Source organism: Eriocheir sinensis, chromosome 12, assembly GCF_024679095.1.
Source record: "Eriocheir sinensis breed Jianghai 21 chromosome 12, ASM2467909v1, whole genome shotgun sequence".
NCBI classification, from domain to species: domain Eukaryota; kingdom Metazoa; phylum Arthropoda; class Malacostraca; order Decapoda; family Varunidae; genus Eriocheir; species Eriocheir sinensis.
This window is the reverse complement of record NC_066520.1, coordinates 21,280,937-21,299,385: the sequence shown is the minus strand read 5'-3', so window position 1 is coordinate 21,299,385 and position 18,449 is coordinate 21,280,937.

Below are 18,449 nucleotides of genomic sequence, written 5' to 3'. Positions count from 1 at the left end.
CGTGCCGGAGGGAGGAAAAAGGACTAATGAGATCTAAGAGAGGAAGAAAAGAACGGAAAAACATCTGGATTGCGTTAAGGAGGCGGGACAGCCGGGCGTGAGAAAAGAAAAACAGATGGAAAGAAAACGATAAAACTCTCCTAAAAATCCTTGTCTTAGGGGCACGAAATACAGAACACATAAGTTATCCTTGAAATTTAACAATCAGGGTACCACCACAGAAAACGAGGTGTTGGACAGGATTATTTATGGATGACTAACTCGTTCTATTATGAAAGGACTGCTGTATCATACTCTTGAGGGAAATAAAACTGTTAGAACATGATTGATATATAGATTGATAAGGTAATAGATTGATACAGGATAAATGACCAGCTGATTAAATAAAGAAAACGAGGTCTGGGACGGGAGAATTTATGGATGACTATTACGTTGTCTTGTTTAAAGTGCTGCATCATACTCGAGGGGAATAGAACATGAGTGATATATAGATTGATAAATGATTGATACAGGATAAAGGACCAGCTGATTAAATAAAGAAAACGAGGTCTGGAACAAGAGTATTTATGGATGACTAACTCGTTCTATTATTATGGAAATGCTGTACAGACTCTTGAGGGAAATAGAACATGATTGATATAAAGATTGATAAGGTAATAGATTGATACAAGATAAAGGACCAGCTGATTAAATAAAGAAAACGAGGTCTGGAACAAGAGTATTTATGGATGACTAACTCGTTCTGTTATTATGGAAATGCTGTACATACCTTTGAGGGAAACAGAACATGATTGATATATAGATCGATAAGGCAACAGATTAATAAAGGGTAAAGGACCAGCTGATTATATAAAGAAAACGAGGTCTGTGACAGGATTTTTTATGGATGACTTAACTCGCTGTCAATTTGAAGTGCTGTACCATACTCTTGAGGGAAATAAAACCTGATTGATATAAAGATTGATAAGGTAATGGATTGATGCAGGATAAAGGACCAACTGATCAAATAACTACATGAATAACTAGATTAGATGAACGAGACTGTAAATCACGAAGCTCTGCCACAAAGGGTCATATATATTAGACATTTTGCCGCCCAAGTACATGTACGCATTTGACAGGATTTTCGTAGGAGTTTGGGGCATTTCCAGGGGAGGTTTTATGACCCTGGTGGTAAAAGAAGAAGAAGAAGAAGAAGATACGGGAATGAAAAAGAGAAAATATAGATGTGAGTATGAAAGAACGTAACAGAAGAAGATAGTTTGAACCTTCTTCTGTGCCATGAACCTATAAAAACGCTCATTATAACACGACTGATATCTTCTTCGGCCTTTGGAAGTAGTTGATGTGAGAGTTGGAAGCGTGTGAGACAACCAACCGGCGCCAAAACTATCTCGGCAATCCGGTCTCCCTATAGTAGCGGTGACGGAGACGGTGACGGTGGTGGTAGTGGTGGCGGCGGTAAGGCTCAACACAACACCCCCATAAAAAGAGACGCAACACTGACGCAACACCAACGCAACGTAACTTTCCCGAGGGCGGAGCGGCGGCGGCGGCGGCGGCTGGATTTACGAGATAATTACCCGCGCAGGAAAAGAGAAAGAGGCCGAAAAAAAGGGAAAACTGTAATCGGGGTTGAAATACCGCGTGTGAGAGAAAACGGGGGGTGAGGGTTGACTCGTGTACGTGTGTCTGTTCTCCCCTTCTTCCCTTCTTCCAAGCCGGGTGTTAAAATAATTCAGGGCTGCAAATGAAAGCGGGAGAGGAGCGTCTTGCTGATAACTCAATTAGGAAAGGGGAAGAACGATGAGATGGCGCTGGTGAGGGTAGTGGTGGTGGTCATGGTGGTAGTGAAGACGGAGAAGTAAGGGATGGGAAGGTAGGGGTAACTTCGTGGTGGTGGTGGTGACAGGATGGTTGTTCTTGGTGGTGGTGATGGTGATGGGATTAGAGAAACAGAATGGTGGTTATGTTACTGATGATGATGGTGGTAATGGCGCTTCTCTTGTTAATGGTAGTGATAATGGTGGTGGTAATGATGGTGAAGAAGGAGATGAAGATGGTGGAGAGGGTTAGGTGGCGGTGATGACGCTGGTGGTGGTAGTACTAGTGGAGTTGAAAAAATGGTTGATTGGTTGACTTTGGTGGTGATGAAGAAGAGAGGATAAGAAAAAGGAAAAAAAGAGCTATACAATAAGTAGTTTGACATAATACAACACCACACCCAACTATACTAAACACACACACACACACACACACACACACACACAAGAAAAGTTGAAATTTGAGGAAGGTAAATACACAAAAAAGCTGAAAACTGATATATTGAAGAAATGACAAAAAATACACTGAATTCTAAAGTGCAAAACAGATCTAAAAGGGGAAAGGTTGATAGAAAGGGATGTTGACATAGCGAGTGAGTGAGAAAGAGAGAGAGTAAGAGAGAGGAGGGAGGGAAACAAACACACATGAAAGAGAGAAGAGGAGAATGTAAGGAAAGGCGAAAAGGAGGTGAGAGGGAGAAAGGAGAGAAGGGGAGGGAGAAAGACGGAGGGAAGATAAGAGAAAAAAGGAGCGAAGGGGAGGTAAAAAGGGAGGAAAGAAAAGACACAAACACACATATGAGAGAAAATAATGAAGGGAAAGTTAAAAAAGGAAGGTAAAGGGAAAAGAAGAGGGAGAAAGAAGGAGGAAAGAGAAAAGACAAAACACATGGAAGAGAGAGAGAAGAGAATGTAAGGGAAGGTAAAAAAGGAAACAGGAGGGAGAGAGAGGGAGGAAAAAAAGAGAGTGAGGAAAGAGAGAAGAGGAGGAGGAGGAGGAGAGATAAAACGATGAAAACAAAGGTAATGTCTCTTTCTCTCCCTCGCTTTCTCTCCCTTATCTCCTCCTTTCCTCACTCACTCACTCACTCACTCACCCTCACCTTCTCTGTCCCCTCTCTCACTCACCCTCCACACACACACACACACACACACACACACACAGGCCCTCCATCCCCCTCTTACTAACGATCAATACTCACGTCAGAACTCTACCCGGATTGCAACGCCCCTCTGCCATCCATCCCAGCCTCGACTCCTCCCTCCTTCCTTCCTTCCCTCCCTTCGTCCCTCTCCTTCCTTGCCTTCCCTCCTCTCCTTTACTCTGTTTCTACTTTCTTCTTTCCTTTTTCTTCCCTTCCTTCATCCCTCTCCTTCCTTTCCTTCCCTCCTCTCCTTTACTCTCCTTCTAACTCCTTTTTTCCTTTTTCTTCCCTTTCTCTCATTACTTCTTTCCCTCCATTCCTCTTTACTTCTCATCTTTTCCTGTCATTCCTCTCTCTCTCCTTCATTCTTTTCCATTTCCTTCCTCTCCTTCTTCCTTCCCATCCTTCCCTGTTTTTCTCTCCTTCATTATTTTCCTTTCCCTTCCTCTAACTTCTTTGCTCCCTTCCTTTCTCTCTTTCCTTCCTATCCTTCCTTCCTCCTTCCCTTTCTCTCTCTCCTTCCTTCCCTCCACCTCCATCCCTAACTCTCCTTCCCTTCCTTTAATTGCTTCATCTTTCCCTCCTTCATTTTTGTTTTCCTCCATCCCTTTCCTTCCTTCCCTTCGTCTCTCCTCCCATGCTTCCTTTCATTCTTTTCTATGTATCTTTGCTCTCTCTTTTTCCTCCATCCTTCCCTTCTTTTCTTTTTTTCTCTCCTTTCTTCCTCCCTTTCTTACTGACTATTTATCTCCATTTCTCCTTTTCTCTATTCGCTGTATTTCACTGCGGGCAAATTCTCTCTCTCTCTCTCTCTCTCTCTCTCTCGACTGCATTCCGATGGAGTCAAGTTCACTCCCCTTCTCTCTCCCTTTCCTTCCTTCCCTCTCTCCCTCCCTTCCCTTTCCCTCCGTCCCTCCTCTCTCCCCTCTTTCCTCCATTAGCAGGGGGAGGATTGAGTGCTCCTTTCTGGCCGAAGGAACAGCATTGGATCCTTTTTCAATTCCCTTATTTTTTTTTCCTAGACTTTAATTTCTCCTTTCCTTCCTTCTTTCTTTTCTAACAGTTCTTTCTTTATTTCTCCCTTTGTTCCATTCATTAGTTTTTCTTTACTCTCTTCATTTACTCTTTTTTATCCTTTTCTTTTTAATTCTACTTTTCTTCTTTTCTCCTTCCTTGTTTTTCTTTTTTTTTCCTTGCTTTCATCCTCTTGGTTCTCCTTCTCTTTCTCTTCTCTCATTTATCACACTCCTTTTTCTTTTTTTCCTTCCTTGTCCTCTTTCCTCCTCCTCTATCTTGTTTTCCTTACTTTCTTTTATAATTCCCTCTATCTTCATTTTCTTCCTTCCTTTGCTCATTCCCTCTACCATTCCTTCTCCCTTCCTTCCCTCCTTTCCTCTCTCTCTCTCTGTTCCACCTTTTCTCTTCCACCTCATCCTCTTCTTTCGTTTTCCCCTTTTCTAGTTCTCTTTACCTTTCCTTCCTTCCATCCTCCTCCTCTTCTTCCTCCGTTCCACCTCTCTCTCCCCCTCTCCCTCGGCCTCTCCTCTCCACTCTCTTCTCCTTCCCTCCTCTTTCTCACCCTCTTCTTTCCTTTCTTCCTCTTTTAATTCTCTCTACCTTTCCTTCCTACCTTCTTCCTCCTCTTCCAATTCTCCTTCCTCCGTTCCACCTCTCTCTCCCCCTCTTCCTCGGCCTCTCCTCTCCACTCTCTCCTTCTCCTACCACGCGTAAAAATTCTCTTCCATTTATGCATTTACTAATTTCAAGCTCCATTCCTCCGACTTTGTATTAATTAAGTTACCTGCCGCTTGCTCTCACCTTGCCTCCCTTCCTACCTTAGCTTCCCCTTCCCTCCTTGCTAAACAAACCTCTTTCTGTGGCCCTCTCCTCCCTCCCTCCCTTCCCTCTCCTCCCTCCCTTTTCTCTCTTTCAATGGCTCAGTCTCCTCTTTCTTTTCTTTTTGGAGGCTTTGAGGGAGGGGATGAAGGTGGAGGAGGAGAAGAGTGGGAAGAGAAAGGTGAGGAAAAAGGTTAAGGGAAATAGAAGATGAAGGTTAGGTTGGTTCTCTCTATCAACAATTTTCTCTTTTCTTTTTCTCTCTGTCTCCTCTTCAGTTTTTTTTTTTTTTTTTATCTGACATCTTTAGCTCTCCCTTCCTTCCTCTCTCCTTCCTTTTCTTACTTTTTCCATGCAAATTTTACCTTTCCGTTCCCTCCTTCCTTCCCTCTCTCCCTCCTTCATTACTTCTTTCATTTCCCTTCTTCGTCCCTTCCTTCCTTCCTTCCGTCCATCGCCTTTCTTCTCAAACACACCGAACCTGACCTTGCCTTCCTTTCCTTCCCTTTCCTTACCTCTCCTTCCTTCCCTCCCTCCCTCCTTCATTACTTCTTTCTATTCCCTCCTTCCTTCCTTCCTTCCTTTCTTCCTTCTCAAACACACCGTACCTACCTTCCTTCCCTTCCCTCACCTCTCCTTCCTTCCCTCCCTCCCTCCTTCATTACTTTTTTCATTTCCCTTCTTCGTCCCTTCCTTCCTTCCTTTCTTCCTTTCTTTCTTCCTTCAGTCCATCGCCTTCCTTCTCAAACATACCGTACCTTGCCTTCCTTTCCTTCCCTTCCCTTACCTCTCCTTCCTCCTCCTCCTCCTCCTCCCAGCTCTTTCCCTTTATTTCTCCTTCCTCCTCCGTCCTCCTCCCCTTCACCCATTTACCTCCACACACTGAAGGAGTCGCGAGCCGCAATGTACCTCCGCCTGTAAGAAAGCTAATGGCCAAACTGCCTAATGGTCCAATATGCGTTGTTTTATGTGAAGGGCCAACTTGTAGGGCATGTGAGGCCGCGGGAATGGGCGGGGAAGGGGGGGTTCAGAAGAGGAGGAGGAGGAGGAGGAGGAGGAGGAGGAGGAGAAGTAGTGGTGGTAGTGGTAGTAACAGTAGTAGTAGTAGTAGTAGTAGTAGTAGTAGTAGTAGTAGTAGTAGTAGTAAGACGTAAAAGAGAAAAAAGGAGAAGGATGCGAAGGAGAAGAACGCGTAGAAAGAGTAGACAAAAAGGAGGAAGATGATGATGATGAGGAGGAGGAGGAAGAGGAGGAGGAGGAGGAGGAGGAGGAGGAGGAGGAGGAGGAGAGGAAATAATAGAAGCTGTAAAGAAAGGGAAAAAAAAAGAAACGGAGGCGAAGGAATAAAATACGGAAGAGGAGGAGGAGGAGGAGGAAAAAGAAGAGCAAACACAAGTATAGCAGAAAGAAATGGACAGGAAGAGAGGAGGAAAAAAATGAAACAAGGAAGAAAGCAAGGTAGAAAGAAAAGAAGGAAATAATGAAGGGAAAAATACAAAAAAAAGGAAAGAAAAACGATACAGAAGGAAACCCAAAACGGACGAAGGGAAGGAAGGAAGGAATGAGTGAATGAAGAAAAGAAGGAAAAATACGAAAAATGAGGAAAAAGTGAAGGAAATTGATGACGCAGACCAGATGATTAACGCTTCTCCATCTCCTCGTCTTTTCTGCTGTAGTTAGTGGAAAATTGATTGGAGAGAGAGAGAGAGAGAGAGAGAGAGAGAGAGAGAGAGAGAGAGAGAGAGAGAGAGAGAGAGAGAGAGAAATACTGATATCGAAGTACCAACAAAGAAAACCACACACACACACACACACACACACACACACACACACACACACACACACGTTCTGTTATCGCCCTCTGAAAGCAACAAAAGGACGCCGATAACAAATAATAAGAAGAAATACAAACAAAAAATGAGGCAAACTTAGAAAAAAAAAAGAGGAAAAAAAAAGAAAATGTTTGAACGACTGCCAAATTTCACTTTCTTTAAACACAACAGGCGAAGAAAAATGAGATAAGAGAGAAGACAAAAAGCAAAAAGAGAAGAAAATGAAGGAAAAGGGAGAGCAAGAAATGAAGACAGGAGGGAAGTTGGTTGCTTAAGCTGTCTGTCTATCTGTCTGTCTGTCTGTCCGTCTATCTATTTGAATGTCTGTTAAGTCTGTCTATCTGCCTGTCTGACTCACTCCCTACTTACTAACTTGTCTGTCTATCTGTTTGTCCGTCTATCTGTCTGTCTGTCTGTCTGTCTGTCTGTCCGTCTATCTACTTGAATGTCTGTTAAGTCTGTCTATCTGCCTGTCTGTCTACTTACCTACTTACTAACCAGTCTGTCTATCTGTCTGTCTGTCCGTCTATCTACTTGAATGTCTGTTAAGTCTGTCTATCTGCCTGTCTGTCTACTTACCTACTTACTAACCTGTCTGTCTATCTCTCTGTCTGTCTGTTTGTCGGTCGATCGGTCTTCGTGAACAGTCTCAAGCAGCGGAAAGACACGAGTCACCCCGATCAATCTTTCCTGGCGCGGAGTTCCGGGATTGGAAAATATCTCTCGCTCGTTTTCTTTATGTTTAGGAGAAGGAAACGGAGATGGGGAGGGACGGGGGGGAGGTGGAGGGAGGCCGAGAGGAAGGGGAGAGGGGAAGGGACGGAGGGAAGTATGCGGAAGGTAGAGAGGGAGAAAGGGGAAGGGAGTGGGGCGGTAGAGGGAGGAAGGGTAGGAGGGGGATGGATATAGAGGTGAGACAGAATATGATGGAAGATGAAGGATCCGACAAAGCCAAACGATGTGTAGATGGAGGAGATAAGGTGAGAAAGTTAGGAAGTTGAGAAAGAAATGGAGAAGAAAAAAGATTAAGAAAATAAGGAAAGAAAGAGAAAGAATGTGGTGAGAAAGTTAGGAAGTTAAGAAAGAAAGGAGGAAAAGGAAAAAGGTTGAGAAAGTAAGGAAAGAAAGTGAAAAAATAAGGTGAGAAAATAAGGAAGTTAAGAAAGGAGGAAAAGGAAAACGGCTAAGAAAGTAATGAAAGAAAGAAAAAGAAAGCGATGAAAAAGAAGGAGAGGAAACTTGAGCGGCTTCCTTTACAGTAAAAATAATATAAAAAATCATCCTGGCTTATGAAGGGGAACATATTAAGGGCCAGTTTCACAGTTCCCCATGATGGGTTGGTAAGCTCCCAAACCAATACCAGAGCCTTCGAAATTTCCTTGTACAGTGTCTGGTGTTTATATGTAAGTTCACAAATTTGATGAAACTATACAGGAAAAGTCTTGTGTATTTAGTGTGGCATCGAAGACCTCCCCATTTTGGATTGTATGGGATTCTATAGTTTGGTTCGGGCTGTTACGAAGACACTGTGTTGGACTGTGAAATCGGCTCTAAGTCCAGGTGCGTGCAGGCCTCTCAGGTGAAGCAATGCCGTACTTCTATTCGTCCCAGGTGAAGCAGTGCCGTACACCTATTCGTCCGTGCGTGTGGCTGGGACAGTGACATCGTAGGCAGCTTCACGTGTCTTGTGTCCAGTGGTGGTCAGCCGGTGAAATAGCTTGACTCAGAGCACAATGGACCCACCCGGCAGGCGTTTACGAGGTGTCAATACGAGCGTCGAGTGTCAAGGGGACGAATCTCACTATACAGGATGACGGAGCGCCTCGTCTTGCCTCGCGGTCTGTCACTCAAGGACGTAAAAGCAGACTCTCAAGATGTAAACTCGGTAATGATTGCAGGAACTCGTAGCAGCAAAGAGAATTAAGGGGACCCAAGAAGCAGTATTAAGGGACCATGTTTCGTATCCGACATTCCTTGGCCTATAATCTGACATCGCTTCATGGTCCGGTAAAATTGGCCACGATACTCTACCCTCAAGATGTAAACTCGGTAATGATTGCAGGAACTCGTAGCAGCAAAGAGAAGGAGAACCAAGAACCAGTATTAAGGGACCATGTTTCGTATCCGACATTCCTTGGCCTATAATCTGACATCGCTTCATGGTCCGGTAAAATTGGCCACGATACTCTACCCTCAAGATGTAAACTCGGTAATGATTGCAGGAACTCGTAGCAGCAAAGAGAATTAAGGGGACCCAAGAAGCAGTATTAAGGGACCATGTTTCATATCCGACATTCCTTGGCCTATAATCTGACATTGCTTCATGGTCCGGTAAAAGTGTCCACGCTACGCTACACCAAAAATGCGGATCAGTGGGTTCGATTCTCTCCATGAAATCCGGTAAAGTGGGCGCTGTTACCTGCATGAAAATATCGGATAAGGCAATTTGATTCGCTACATACACAAAAGCTACGGTTAAGTTGTGATTTGCTACATAAACAGTACGGTTAACTTGGTATTCGCTATATATATATATATATATATATATATATATATATATATATATATATATATATATATATATATATATATAAAACTACGGTTAAGGTCATGAAATTCAATAAAGAAAAAGCTATGGTTAAGTTGTGATTTGCTACATAAACAGTAGGGTCAACTTGGTATTCGCTATATATAAAAAATACTACGGTTAAGGTCATGAAATTCAATAAAGAAAAAGCTATGGTTAAGTTGTGATTTGCTACATAAACAGTACGGTTAACTTGGTATTCGCTATATATAAAAAAAACTACGGTTGAGGTCATGAAATTCAATACACAAAAGCTACGGTTAAGTTGTGATTTCTTACATAAACAGTACGGTTAACTTGGTATTCGCTATATATATAAAAAAAAAAAATACGGTTAAGGTCATTCAATACAAAAAAGCTACAGTACAGTTATGATTCCCTGCAGAAAGACAATGGCAAAGTGACTGTGATTCCCCACATTAAAGCTACGATCATAGGGTTCGAATCCACGCAAGAGAGCAAACCCTTCCCCTCGTAAAGGCCTCTGTGTCTGCAGGGGAGGAGAAACCATAAGAGGAGGGAAGCTGAAGGATGTAAAGGATATCAGCTAAACTTTTGGGAGGGGGAAGCTGAGTAGAGGGGAGCCGTAGGATGCAAGGATATCAGAGGAGTTTGGAGGAGGAAGAGGAACCTAAGTAGAGGGAAGGAGTAGAATGCAAGAAGTAGGATGCAAGGTGGAGGATGGAAGGATATCAGCAGAATTTCGAGGAAGAGGCAGAGTGGAGGGGAGCCAAAGGATGCAAGGATATCAGAGGGCGTGTGGGTGGAGCTCGCTGATCGATCCTGCAGTGTTATTCCGAAGAGAAGGGTGAGGGTGCTTCAGCGGGGGAGCCTCGACCCCGGAGACCCCTGGTAGTGAGGACGTGAAGGTTAGGAGAGTGGGAGAAGAAGGGTAAAGCTTCCCTCTGTGCCCTTCCCCTTCGTGATGATAAAGGAGAGAGGAAAAAAAAAGGAGGAAGGGGAAGAGGAAAGGAAGACTGCAAAGATAAAAGAAAGCATAAAATAAAAAAAATAAAAAAGGGAAAACTAAAAGAAAGAATAGAAGAAAGAAAGAACGAAACAAAAGGAGAAAGGGAAAAAGAGGAAGATAAGGAGGAGGACGAGGAGGAAAAGGAGGAAGAGGAGGAAAGTAAGGAACGGAAAAATACAATAACCACGGAAAATACTTTAATATATCCTCAAAAACAACAACAACAACACACACACACACACACACACACACACACACACACACACACACACACACACACACACACACACACACACGCACGCACGCCATTCTCCCGGATTTGTCTGTCAAATTCGCAAGGCCTCCGCGGACCAACTCCCCGCCTCGGCACAACGGGTATCGCACACGACTCGATTCTCTAACCAAATATTTCCCTTCCTTTACGTTACCTCTTCTCTTCTCTCCTCCTCCTCCTCCTCCTCCTCCTCCTCTTTCTCCTTCCTCTTTATTCTTCTCCCCTTTCCAATCCTGAACTTTTACATTGCACCTTCCATCCTTTTATTTTTGTTCTTTTCTATCCTTTATTTATCCTTTCCGTACGTTACCTCTTCTCTCCTCCTCCTCCTCTTCCTCCTCCTCCAATCCTCCTTTATTTCTCTCCACTTTTTAGACTTAATAATCTCTATATCACATCCTTTCCACCTACCCACTTCTTTTTTTTTTTTTCCATCCTTTATTTCCCCTTTCCGTATGTCATTTCTTTCCTCCTCCTCCTCCTTCTCCTTCTTTATTCTTCTCTCCATTTTATCCTTAACAACTGCTACGTCATATCCCTTCCACCCTTTCTATATTTTTTTTTCATTTTCCATTCGTTAAATCACCTTCTCACTGTATTTTAATTTATCTTCTCAGTTTCACCTTCCTCTACTTCATTCTTCCTTCCTTCCATTTCTCTTCTCAACCTTCCATTTTCCATCTTTATTTACTGCTGTTTTATCTCTTTTTCTCATCTTCTCTTCCTCATTCTCTCATATTCGTTGCCGTCTTTCAGGGAATTTCTTCTCATACCGTCTATCTTTTTTTTTTAATCTTTACTTTTTCCCTTCATCCTCAGTGGCCTTCTTTTGTCTCCCATCCCCGCCCCTTCATCTTCCTCCATTCTCTGCCTCCCTCTACTCATTCCTTTCCCCTCTCTTCATCTCGGTCTATCTAACGCCTATCATCTCTTGCCCTCCTCTTCTTCCTCTTCCTCCTCCTCTTCATCTTCTCTCTATTCATCTTAGTCTTCCTTGGTCCTTCATCTCTCTCTCTCTCTCTCTCTCTCTCTCTCTCCACCATCACCCCCCCACACCACCACCACAATCACCACCACCACCACCACCACCACTATCACCACCACCACCACCACCACCACTATCACCACCAACACCACTATCTCTGCCATCGACACACCACCTGAATCTCTATCACAGCCCCCCCCCCCTCCACACTTCATCCCCTCACATCCATCTCCTCCCACACCTCTCCCTTCCCTCTCCCTCTCTCCCCACTTGCATTCCACCCACTCAAGCACGCGCCCCGGGTGGAAAGGGGAGGGATGGTGGAGATGGGAAGGGAGGAGGTGGAGAGGGATGGGAGACGGAGGAGGAGGACGAAGTGGGTTGGGTTAGTGAAGAATGGAATAGGAGGAAAATTAACCATAAGAAAATTGGATAGAAAAGGTTAGAAATTGAAAAACAGGGAAGAGGAAGAGGAATGGAAGATGAAGGAGGGTAAGAGAATTTATGAAGAGTGAAAGAGGAATGAGAATATATACTACGAACATTAAACTAGAGGAAAGGGAAAAGAAAGAGGAGAAATACAGAATAGGGAACAGGGAAGGAGTGGGGAAGATGAGACTATGAGAATGGTTGGAAATATATGGCAGAAGAATGAAAGGAAAGGGCAAGAAAGTAAAGAGAGGAAGGAAGGGAAGGAGAGAGAAAGGAAAGAGAAGAAAGAAGGAAAGGGGAAGAAAGGAAAGATGGGAAAGAAGCAAAGAGGAAAGAAAGAGAAGAAGGAAGGAAAGGGGAACAAAAGAAAGAGAAGGGAAATGATGGGAAAGGTAAGGGAAGGGAATGACAAGGGAGGGAAGAAAAGGAAAATGAAGAAAAAAATGAATATGTAGATTGCTAATATTTTTCTTCTGTCTATTTTAGTTACCGTCAAAGGAGATCCAGGTAACCACAAACAGGTGTACGATTCTTCATTTAAAAGACGATTAAAAACATAGATAATTGTAGATAAATAGAGAGTACGTGTGTGTGTGTGTGTGTGTGTGTGTGTGTGTGTGTGTGTGTGTGTGTGTCCCAGCCTGCCATTACCCTCTCTGGAACTGCCGCCACCCGCCACTTAACAGCCAAACTTTTAGGGCTGAGCGGCCGCGGGAAGGAGATGTCAGATGAGGCAACAGGAGCATTACACCTCACGAGAAGGGGGACTAAAGAGGAGGAGGAACAGTAAAGGAGAGGAGCTAGAGGAGGCAAAACAGACATTAGCGCAGAAGTGAATACGCAAAATGAACGGTACAGGAGAGAAAAGGGGAAAGAAAACGTCATATGAGGCAAGTTACGGATTACACCTCAAGGGAAAGGGATTACGTAGGAGAATGAGGAGTAAATGAGAAGGACTGAAAGGGAAAGAAAGGTCAGACAAGGCAACACGAACATAGGTCAAGAAAAAGGAAAAGGAAGGAATGGAAAGGGAAGGAAAGGTCTGACAAGGCAACACAAACATGAATCAAGAAAAAGAAAAAGGAAGGAATGGAAAGGGAAGGAAAGGTCTGACAAGGCAACACAAACATGAATCAAGAAAAAGAAAAAGGAAGGAATGGAAAGGGAAGGAAAGGTCTGACAAGGCAACACAAACATGAATCAAGAAAAAGAAAAAGGAAGGAATGGAAAGGGAAGGAAAGGTCTGACAAGGCAACACAAACATGAATCAAGGAAAAGAAAAAGGAAGGAATGGAAAGGGAAGGAAAGGTCTGACAAGGCAACACAAACATGAATCAAGTAAAAGAAAAGGAAGGAATGGAAAGGGAAGGAAAGGTCTGACAAGGCAACACAAACATGAATCAAGGAAAAGAAAAAGGAAGGAATGGAAAGGGAAGGAAAGGTCTGACAAGGCAACACAAACATGAATCAAGGAAAAGAAAAAGGAAGGAATGGAAAGGGAAGGAAAGGTCTGACAAGGCGACACAAACATGAATCAAGAAAAAGAAAAAGGAAGGAATGGAAAGGGAAGGAAAGGTCTGACAAGGCGACACGAACATAGGTCAAGGAAAAGAACAAGAAAGGAATGAAAAAGGAAGGAAACAGATGAGTAAGGGAAGGAAGGTGAGGGAAGGGAGAAAGAGGGTCGCCAGGAGAAAAAAAGAGAAGGAATGAAAAGGAAGGGAAGGAGATGAAAATATGAGAGATGGTAAGAGGAAGAGAGTGGAAGAGAGGAGCGGAAAAGAAGAAAAAAAAGATGAAAGGAGATGGGACGTTAGACAAAACATCACACAAATTACGACTGAAAAAGAAACAAAAAAAAAAAGAAGAAAAAAAGTTAAAAAGTAAGAAAAAGAAATAGAAACAATATAGAAAAAAGAAAGTTTAAATGGAAGAGGGAAAAAAAAGGAAAAAAATGACAAGTGGCCTAAGCTTCCGGCGCCATAGATGAAGTTTTTGTTTTTGTTTTTTGTTACTCTATTTTTTCGGGTGGTGGAAGGGAATGGAGGGGGGTTAAGGTGGCCGACAGTCTTTTGTTTTCGAGGCGGCATTGTGGGTGAGGCGTCTGATCTATTGTGGGCCGGGAAATTATAAGAAATACCTCTCTCTCTCTCTCTCTCTCTCTCTCTCTCTCTCTCTCTCTCTCTCTCTCTCTCTCTCTCTCTCTCTCTCTCATATTTCCGTTTCATCAACAACTCCTCCTCCTCCTCCTTCTCTTCCTTACCTCTTCCTCCTACACCCCACCTCATCCTCTTTTACCCCCCACCTCCTACTCCTCTAACTCTTCTTCCTCTTCCTCACTTCCTCCTCTTCCCCTTCCAGAGTTTTAGGGTTTACGGTCCGCCAAAGTCTTTCTCTGAATATTTTATTGAAGGTGAAGCAAAACAGGTCATTTGGGCCAAGAATCTGGAGGGGCGGACGAGAGAGGGAGAGAGGGAGATGAGGGAGAGCATGGGTAGGGGGACAGAAAGGAAGTAAGGAAGGGCGAGTGAGGGAAGGAAGAAACGGGGAGAGGGAGAGGAGGAAGAGTTTGAGGGAGAGGGAGGAAAGAGACAGAGGAAAGGAAGGACGAGAGTGAGGGAGGATTGGGAGGAGGAGGAGGAAGAAAAAGAGATAAGGAATGCAAAGGGAAGGAATGAAATGAGTGAGGGAAGGTAAGGGAAGGAAGAAACGGAATGAGGGAGATGAGGAAGCGTTTGAAGGAGAGGGAGGAAAGAGATAGAGTGAAGGAAGGACGAGAGTGAGGGAGGATTGGGAGAAGGAGAAAGAAAAAGAAATAGAGAATGAAAAGGGAAGGAATGACATGAATAAGGGAAGAGGAGAATGGAGGTGGAAGGGAGAGAGGATCGGGAGGAGGAGGAGGAAAAAGACAGCGAAGAGTGGAAAGAAAAGAGATGAGTGAGGAAAAGAATATATGGGAAGGAAGAGAGGGTTGGAAAGAGGAGAAAAAAAGGAAAAGGAATGGAAATGTAAGGAAAGAGATGAGTGGGGAAAAGAGTATAAAGGAAGGCAGAGAGGGTTGGAAAAAGAGAGAAAAAAAGGAGAAGGAATGGAAAGGTAAGGAAGGAAACAGATGAGTGAGAAGAAGAGAATGGGAGAGATAGTGAGAGAAAACGAGAGAGAGGGAGAAAGAGGAGATGGAGAATACCTGTGCGTGAGAAAAAATGGGAAAAGAGGAAAATGGCTAAAAAAAGATATGTCAAAAAGGAAAATATGATAATAAAGAAAAAAGGAAAAAGAAGAGAGAACGGATGAAAAAAAATAAGAGCAGATGAAATAAAAATCATCAGAAAGAAAAAAGAAATGAGAAGAGAGATGAGCGAGAGAGAGAGAGAGAGAGAGAGAGAGAGAGAGAGAGAGAGAGAGAGAGAGAGAGAGAGAGAGAGTTGCCCCTAATTAACGGTTTTGTCTCCGTGGTATCGATCTCACCTTTCACCTTCAATGGTCTCCTTCATTAGAGTTTCTTCCTCCTCCTCCTCCTCCTCCAGCTCGTTCATCTCCCTTTCCCCCTCCTTCTCCTGGTCGTCCGTCTCCCATTTCCTCGTCCTCCTCCTCCTGGTCTTCCTCTTCCTCCTCCTCCTCCTCCTCTACCGCCACCCTCCTTCCCACACTTCTGCAACTTCCTTCCTCTCATTTTCCTATGATTCCAAGCCATCGAACCACTCTTTCTTTCTTTCTTTCTTTCTTTCTTTCTTTCTTTCTTTCGTTCTTCTTCATGCATGTTTTATCATCACCATCATCATCATCATCATCACCATCATCATTTTTTGCTTCTCTTCAACATCATAATTATTTTCATTTTCTTTCCTGCTTCTTCGTTTCATGTTTTTCTCTGCTTTTTTTTTTATCTTTTCGTCCTCTGGTATTTAACTACGCAGCATGTCTAGGTGTGTGTGTGTGTGTGTGTGTGTGTGTGTGTGTGTGTGTGTGTGTGTGTGTGTGTGTGTGTGTGTGTGTGTGTGTGTTTGACAGATAACGAGATAAAGACGGATATATTTGTTTGCTTTCAATGATGTTATTACAATTATCATTATTATCTATTATTATTTTTTCTTCCTTTTTCCTCCTTTTTCTTCTTTCTCTTTACGGTCACCTGCACGCATTCATCTCCCTCCCTCCTCTTCCAAATCCTCCACTCTTTTTTTCTTCTTTCATCCTCTATTTTCTCTTCTTCCTCCTTTGTCTCGCGTTCTCATTCTTTTTTTCCTTCACTTTATTCTTTATTTCCCCTCCAGCAAACCCTTCCCGCAGCGCTCTCTCTCTCTCTCTCTCTCTCTCTCTCTCTCTCTCTCTCTCTCTTATCCTTCCGTCGCTTCAGCCCTCCCATCCTCCTCTTTGCCTCCCTCCCATCCACTGTTCCCTCTCTTCCGCTGTCTCCTCACTCCCCCGCCTCCTCCTCCTCCTCCTCCTCCTCCTCCTCCTCCTCTCCTGCTGGCTCGACCGTAAGTTTTAATGAGTTTAAGACAAGTTATCTCGAAGCAGACATAACCAGAGGATTTTTCTGAGAGCAGGGAAAGAGAGGGAGGAAGAGGAGAAAGAGGAGGAAGAGGAGAAAGAAGAGGAGTGGTAGGTATACGAGATGGAGGAGGAGGAGGATAAGTAAGGGAATAGAGGGAGAAGAGGAGAAAGAGGAAGAGGCGAGAGGAGGAGGAGGGGTAGGAGATAGAGGAGAATGAGAATGATAAGTAAGAGATAGAGAGGAAAGAAGAGAAAATGAGAATAGGGAAGAAAACAAATAACAAAAATAATGATAATAATAATAATAATAATAATAATAATAATAATAATAATAATAATAATAATAACAATAATAGCTAGAAAAAGACACTAATCGGACTAACACACACACACACACACACACACACACACACACACACACACACACACACAACACGGTAAAACACACAATAACAACAGTAGGAGGGCGTAACTTTCACTCCTCCTCCTCCTCCTCCTCCTCCTCGAAAGTGGGTGCAAGTTGAGATGGCAAAGATGAAAAGAAAAAAAAGTAACAAAATGAAAAAAAAAAGTATAAAAAAATCTGCATACACACGCGGATTTTTCTTCTTCTTTTTACAAACTTTTTTAAGCGGCGAAAATTTGTTGTTGTTGGGGAGAGCAGAGCCGCGATAAGGGGAAGGAAGGGCTCTGAAAATTTCCCTCAAAAAACACACACACAAAAAAAAAAAAAAAATCTCCCTTATGAGCTTAGAGGCAAGGCAAGGCAAGGCAAGGCAAGGCTAAGTGAGAAGAGGAGGAGGAGGAGGAGGAGGAGGAGGAGGAGGAAGGGGAAGAGGAGCAGGAGGTGAAGGATAAGAGGAGAAGAAGGTATGGAGGAAAAGGATGAACATTAAAGATAAAAAGGAAGAGAGAAAATGCAAAGATGAGAGAGCGAGAGCGAGAGCGAGAGAGAGAGAGAGAGAGAGAGAGAGAGAGAGAGAGAGAGAGATTTACCTTGTTGATGACCTAAACCAGCCGTCATCTTCATCAAATGTCACTTACCTGTAAAGATAGAGAGGTAAACATTTATAATTATTTGCAGGTATAGAGAGATAGATAGATAAATAGATAAATAGATAGATAGATAGATAGACAGAAAGACAGACAGACAGTAAAGGTTGTGTAAATATCTATAGCCGAAAGTAATGTTCGTGTGTGTGTGTGTGTGTGTGTGTGTGTGTGTGTGTGTGTGTGTGTGTGTGTGTGTGTGTGTGTGTGTGTGTGTACGAAGCGTAAAGGTGAAACGGAATGAGAAGCAAAAAATATTAAAGAAAAAATAACGTAAGTAAAAACAGAAAAATATATAAAAATCCTCACACGTAAAAATGAAAAATAAAAAGAAGTTGATGTACATGCCCCATAAAATACTGGATACCACTTGAAAAAAATAGCAATAAAACTCTTAGGGAAACGCAACCCATGAAATAATTATATAAAAAAACACTTCAATCCACAAGAAAAGAGAAAAAGAAAAATACGAATAAGAATTACAAGAAAGAGGACATCAGAGGAAGGGAAAAACTGGGCTCGACAACCTAAAAAAAAACTCTCAGGAAAACGCAACCCAGGAAACAAAAAGAACCCAATCTAATCCACAAGGAAAAAAACAACAACGAAAACGAATAAAAAAATGCAAGAAAAAGGATATCAGAAGAAGAAAAAAAATTCTGTAACTGCAAAGGGAGCGGAGGAGTAAAGGGCGAAGGAAGGAAAGGAGGGAAGAACGATATGGCGTGGAAGGGGAGCGATCCAGTGAAGGGGAAGACAGAGGCGATGCAGAGAACAAGAGGAGAAAGACGGGAGATGAAGGAAGCCACGGACAAAGAGAAGGGGGAGGAAGAAAGAAAAAAATATATAAAAAAGCTTCCCGACATCAACTACTTGTCTTTTTCTTTTCCCCCCTTCCCGTCAAGTGCTTTTTTTGTCCAGCTCCTTTGACATACAGACGCACTAACAGACAGAGAGAGGAAGATAGACAGAAATACAGACTTACAGATATCTTAATGCTCTTTTTGTCCAGCTTCTT